Here is a 6791-nt window from a genome sequence, read left to right as displayed (position 1 = left end):
CCCTTACTATACTATGACATTTTTTGACCATTTTTGACCCCTTACTATACTATGACATTTTTTGACCATTTTTGACAACATACTATACTATGACATTTTTTGAACATTTTTGATGCCTTACTAAACAGTGCTCTGTGTTGGACAGTTGATGTAAAGCTGTTTGTGAATTACCTGGAGGCCTCTGTCTTGGTCTGAAAGAACTTCTTCACTGTACGAAGACTCTCTGTGATCTTGGACTACATCTCTGTGATCGCGGACTACGTCTCAGTGATCGCGGACTACGTCTCAGTGATCGCGGACAATGTCTCTGAGATTATGGACAATGTCTCTCCGTTCATGGACTATGTCTTTGTGATCGTGGACGATGTCTCTGAGATCATAGACGGTGTCTCTGTGGTCATCAACAATGTCCCTGATCGCGGGCAATGCCGTCAAATCGGTGACCCCCGTCTCCGCCGATTCTATCGCAAGGTCTCTACGAAGCATGGGACAATGTCTCTGATCATGGACAACGTCTCTCTCATCTTTGACAAGGTCTCTGCAATCACGGACAATGTCTCTGATCGTGGACGATGTCTCCCTCATCCTCAACAATGTCTCTCCGACCATGGACCATGTCTCTGCGATTGTGGACGATGTCGTGGACAAAGTGGTGACACCTGGAGGAAATCAAAGAGAAACAGACAAAGGAAAATGATGAATACACTACTACCTATTCCTCATCAACAGTTTAACCATGAAAACACAGAGAAATATTCAACATTAGAGGCTCCTTCAGAAAATTAACAGTTGACTGTCATCACCTCCTGAAGAACCAACAACAGTAAATATTTGGGAAAAAGTCAAATGATTATTGATTGTGTGTCTATCAACTAATCACTGAAGCAATCATGTATGTTACTGTGAACTGCACAACAATAATAAACACTATCAGTTAAGTAAATTTTTGGATGCAGGATTTTAACTTGTGTTGTTTATTATTCTTCAGTAAAAAGTCTGAGTATTTCTTCCACAGCAGACACTAACATACAGAATCATTATTTCACATTTCAACCTCCTTCTTATTAACACATATTTAAAATGTCTTTGTTTTATGGTGTTTTCATTCAATGAATAACAACCAAATTTACAAAGGTCTGAACAGCAGCTTATGTGTAGAACTAGTCTTTATATACTGTAATGATAAAAATAGCATCTGACTAACAGTTAAAATTACCACACATATGAAAAACTCACTCCAATATTTAATTTGTAAAATTGATATTGTTTTGTACAGTGTAGTCTAGTGTGTCTAGCACATACACACAATCAAGAATTTCTGATCATGTATCATCAAACTGAAGTTCAGATATTTAACAGTCCCATTTTGACTTATCCTTAACAATAACAGTAACATTTGACATTTTGACATTGTAACAGTAAAAATTTTCTGTAAATTTAGAAGTAACATGTAATAAGAAAAGTATTATGTAATGGTAAAAGTAATCTGTAATATAAAAGCAATGCAGAAGTAATAGTAATCCAAAATGGAAGCAAAATGTCACATTATAGGAAGACATCAAAAAGACATTTTTCATGCCTTACTATGACATTTTTTGACCATTTTTGACCCTTACTATACTATGACATTTTTTGACCATTTTTGACAACATACTATACTATGACATTTTTTGACCATTTTTCCCTTACTATACTATGACATTTTTTGACCATTTTACTATACTATGACATTTTTTGACCATTTTGACTACTATACTATGACATGACATTTTTTGACCATTTTTGACATACTATACTATGACTACTATGACATTTTTTGAACATTTTTGATGCCTTACTAAACAGTGCTCTGTGTTGGACAGTTGATGTAAAGCTGTTTGTGAATTACCTGGAGGCCTCTGTCTTGGTCTGAAAGAACTTCTTCACTGTACGAAGACTCTCTGTGATCTTGGACTACATCTCTGTGATCGCGGACTACGTCTCAGTGATCGCGGACTACGTCTCAGTGATCGCGGACAATGTCTCTGAGATTATGGACAATGTCTCTCCGTTCATGGACTATGTCTTTGTGATTGTGGACGATGTCTCTGAGATCATAGACGGTGTCTCTGTGGTCATCAACAATGTCCCTGATCGCGGGCAATGCCGTCAAATCGGTGACCCCCGTCTCCGCCGATTCTATCGCAAGGTCTCTACGAAGCATGGGACAATGTCTCTGATCATGGACAACGTCTCTCTCATCTTTGACAAGGTCTCTGCAATCACGGACAATGTCTCTGATCGTGGACGATGTCTCCCTCATCCTCAACAATGTCTCTCCGACCATGGACCATGTCTCTGCGATTGTGGACGATGTCGTGGACAAAGTGGTGACACCTGGAGGAAATCACAGAGAAACAGACAAAGGAAAATGATGAATACACTACTACCTATTCCTCATCAACAGTTTAACCATGAAAACACAGAGAAATATTCAACATTAGAGGCTCCTTCAGAAAATTAACAGTTGACTGTCATCACCTCCTGAAGAACCAACAACAGTAAATATTTGGGAAAAAGTCAAATGATTATTGATTGTGTGTCTATCAACTAATCACTGAAGCAATCATGTATGTTACTGTGAACTGCAATAAAACACTATCAATTAAGTACATTTTTGAATGCAGGATTTTCACTTGTGTTGTTTATTATACTTCAGTAAAAAGTCTGAGTATTTCTTCCACCACAGACGGTCACATACAGAATCATTATTTCACATTTCAGCCACCTTCTTATTAACACATATTCAAAATGTCTTTGTTTTGTGTTGTTTTTATTAGGGTTAGGTCACAACCAAATTTACAAAGTTCTCAACAGCAGCTTATGTGAAAAATGTAAGTAAATAAGTGTAGAACTGGTTATTATTATTAATACAACTGTAAAATGTTCAGGATTGGACACAGAACTACAGAGACACAGTAAGAACACCTGCAAAGAAACAAAGAAGCTGACCATAAATAGATGTAAAATACCTGAGTAAATATGCAAAATGATCACAGTTACGTGATAATCAGACTACAGACTAGTAAACCGCTACCTTGCCTCTGTAAGGTGCTCACGACTCATGTCAGGGACGCTAGTCACAGAAACACAAACACACTTCAACCCACGCAAATAAAAATAAGGACAAGAAGTTTTTAAAAAAGCCCCAAAGACACCATAAAAATAAGGCTAATGCTAACGCTCACCGCTAACATTTGTACTTTTGTAGGCTATTGGCTATATTATGAGTTCACCCAGGTGCCCACTAGATGGCAGTACTAGAGCACAAGGCAACAGGCATTAACTTCTAATACATATCAACTATGATTTAAGGTCTTTACAGAAATAGTTATGAAATTTGGGGAGATACATGTATGCATTTTTTTTCCACAAGTTAGTTGAGAAGATTGATACCACTCCCATGTCTGTGGGTTGAGTATGGAAGCACCTGTACAGCCTACCTCTAAAACTGAAAAACTCACCAACATATTTCTTGGTGATTAAAAATAGCCTGGGAGACTGCACAGATAAAGTGTTGATCATCAAGAGGTAATTAAACTACATAGCTCCATTTAAAACCGCAAACTGTTCAGTACAGATTAAACAAGCAAGATACAATGTTTGCTAGTGCAGATTGGTGTAGCTCTTCTCATCTAACTCTACGCAAGAAAGCGAGAAAGCATTTTTTTCCACACTATTCCTTTATGACAAAATCTAATCATGCAGAGTGTTTGCCTTAAGCCTTCACCTTGGCTGTAGGTTTAGTAAAGGTAATCAGTCAGTGATTACACCAATACCAAGTACAATCCCTATCCAGAGCTCGAATAGGCCAGACAGTCAGCTGACCACAGCAGTACCTACTAGTTATTCAAACTCTCTGGCACATTGAGGCACTCTATTTAAAGACCATCTTTCTTGTGCAAGCTTCGTTGAATAGACAGAGAGGAGCTTCTTAGAACAGAGCCATTAGGCAAAATTAAGCCATCTGTTGTCATAAATGGTTAAATCTCATGACGTGAGTGAAGAGCTGTCGACTGTCATCTCATCTCAATCCTCCGAGTCAAAACCAGCGTTAAGTCTAGTTTCTGTGGCTGTTTTTAGTGGTGCTACAAATGAATGAACAAATGTTTTTCTTTAAAGCACATGAAAGATAAGCAGATAAGCAGCACGAATGCACAGAAACAGAAGCTTCCTGAGGCTAGATAGACTACAAGCCCACACAGCTCATCAGCCTGCTCCAGTCACTCTGCTCCAGATCTGTCTGCCTTCATTTGAGCTCAGCAGCAGCAGCACTAATTGTTTGGGACAACCAATGTTTAAAGCTAAATGGTGCAAGAGCGTTGGCACAAGTTAATACAATAATGGCTTCCTTACAAAGGCATGTTAAAAATGACTCAGTTTGTTGCTTGGTCAGACTGAATGGTAGCAGAGACAGCTATAAGGGCCACTAGCTTGCTTTCTGTAATGGTTATATAAAGTGATTGATTTGGGATGTTTAACAAAGTACCTTTCATTGGTACCAACAAAAATGTATCCAGAACACAAGTAAGTACTGAATGGAGTCAAGTTCTGAGAACTGGGATGTCTGGACAAATCTTATTTTTCAATCAGACAGTTCCTAATTTAAATTAAAAATTTGCCAGTTTTGATTATAAAGACAGTCTTGTAGAGTTGTTTGTGTGGAGACAATATTTTAAATTTAAAAACTTAAGTTTGTTGTGTTAAATCAAAGAAAGATTTATAGAATGTTTCTATTCATCAAGATAATATTGTTTTAGTGTGGTGCTAAATCTCAGGTACTAATTCAGCTCAAATATTTAAAACCAAGATGATGCCAACGCCTAAATGTGGATGACTGTTAATACTGACTGATACAGTCTCACACATAATGCTGTAAAAGGATCCCTAAATAAATATAGTCAACTAAACAGGGAAACAAATGCAACACAAACAGACAATACCATAAAAAGAAGCTTGTGTGCAGTGCTGTGAGGTGCAGAGACTCTATAAGCTCACAATATGTCATAAAATTGAAGACCAGAGTGTAAATCTGCCCCAGAACAAAACAACCTCAGACAGCAGCTTCCCCCAAAGCTAGATAAACAAGACTGTGGTCTGCAACAACCTCGACAGACACAACCAGCTCCCCTGAAAAAATGGAAAGTTTGCCTGGATGTTTTCAGTGTTTCACCTTCAAGAAGTCAAGTGAAAAGCTTTCAGTAAGGTCTAAACTCCAATGTGTTGCTACATTCATAAGAAATCATCTTGAAAGCTGCCAGTGTGCCTGCAGTCAGTGGAGTCGCTCCAACAAGAGTCTCCTGTGGCACCATGAACAGAAGCTTGGCTCTGTTGATTCTAGCCTTCTAAATAATTAGAATTAAATGTCCCACAACAAAAAGTGGACCATATGAGATTTATTCTAGACTGAAAAATCCAACATTTGCACAGGCTAAGTCCTTGTCATCATGAGTGACTGCACAGAAGGAAAATGACTTTAACCCTTATATGAATATCTAGAGTAGTGCTTTGTGTTCCTTTAACTATGTGTACGAATCAGTGAGCTTATGTTTATTTGCTATGGAAGATGGATCTGGCCCCTTTCCTGTTCAGATGTCTATCCATCCTGAGACAACTCTGGTCAGTCATAACCATTTATTTAAAATGGGGCAGGTTTGATAAGTGTGTGTCTATATTTTATCTTGTTTCCAAAATGCAATACAAAAATTCTGTAGTATTGAATTTTGAAGTCCAAGACCAGAGACAAACACTCACAGGCTTGAGGAAAACACCAAAGAGTATGAAACTGAGCAGCTTGGGTTAACTTGTTTTGTAGTATGGCGGTTACAAGTTTGAAAGTTATCGGCGCAATTAATTCTTAACACTCAAAGACTAGAGGAAAAAGGACTGATTAGCTAAAGCAGGTAACTTCCTGCTTGGTGGTTCTGAGGTTGACATCTGCTTTATAAAGTGGAGGTTGGAGGTTCAAATGTTACCAGGGGCAGTAAATTTTGAAGTACGCGATCTTTTTACCCATCCCATCCCCTGAAAGCTCTTTATGTAACTATGATGAACAACTTAAAAAGCTAGGATTCTCTATTAAAGGAGAGTTTTGTTCAGCTCTCCCTAAGACGAAACATGCTGTAAAACATTAGGAGATGCATCTTGGGACTCTATAATCTGATCAGCATATTCCAGCCATAATGCTGGTAAGATAAAACTGCTGTCACTCCACTGAGCCCTAAGAGGCTTTTAAAACTGCTGCTGAACTTTCATTGGCCTGCACTTTCCCTGCTGCCACGAATCTTGTTCACGGCTACAAAACCAGATTAAAAAATAAAGCTCTGTCTGGAGTAGTTTGTGTGTGTATATGTGCATTTGGGGTTTATCTGTCGGGACCAGCACCTTGCTTCATCCTAAAAACTGCTGCTGTGAAGGTTTGGTTGATTCCAGCGTCATATTTCTTCAACGCATCTGTGCTGAAATGCATCTGGTGACATATTGTGGCTGGATGAGTGACGGTGACTGTGTGATTGAGGAGGCAGCGGGGATACAATTGGGACAAATGAGTTGTCAAGCAAGACAGTTTGATTGTCTGCTTCAAAAGCACGTTGTGTAATATGTGATTGCGGGGCGGTCAAGTGGCTGGAGAAACTGTTTTGTAAGCAGAAGCTTTCCCTGCAAAAACAGCCAGTGTATGTAAACACATCATCAACAGGCTGGCTGAAGTGCCCTTGAGCAAGACAATGAACCTTTTGCTCTCAATAAGAGGG

The 6791-nt window shown here is 38.7% G+C and overlaps 1 long non-coding RNA gene across 1 annotated transcript; it reads left to right on the top strand.

The window, feature by feature from the left end:
• The first annotated feature begins 6 nt into the window (after positions 1-6).
• On the top strand, positions 7-943 carry LOC127143564 (uncharacterized). The gene is made up of 2 exons (XR_007815112.1): positions 7-471; positions 535-943. It is a non-coding gene; the product is annotated as an uncharacterized LOC127143564 (long non-coding RNA).
• The last annotated feature ends 5848 nt before the right edge of the window (positions 944-6791 follow it).

This window comes from Lates calcarifer, linkage group LG18, assembly GCF_001640805.2.
Source record: "Lates calcarifer isolate ASB-BC8 linkage group LG18, TLL_Latcal_v3, whole genome shotgun sequence".
In the NCBI taxonomy this organism is placed as follows: Eukaryota; Metazoa; Chordata; class Actinopteri; family Centropomidae; genus Lates; species Lates calcarifer.
The sequence above is the reverse complement of the archived record's forward strand: the minus strand, read 5'-3'. Positions and strand labels throughout refer to the sequence as shown.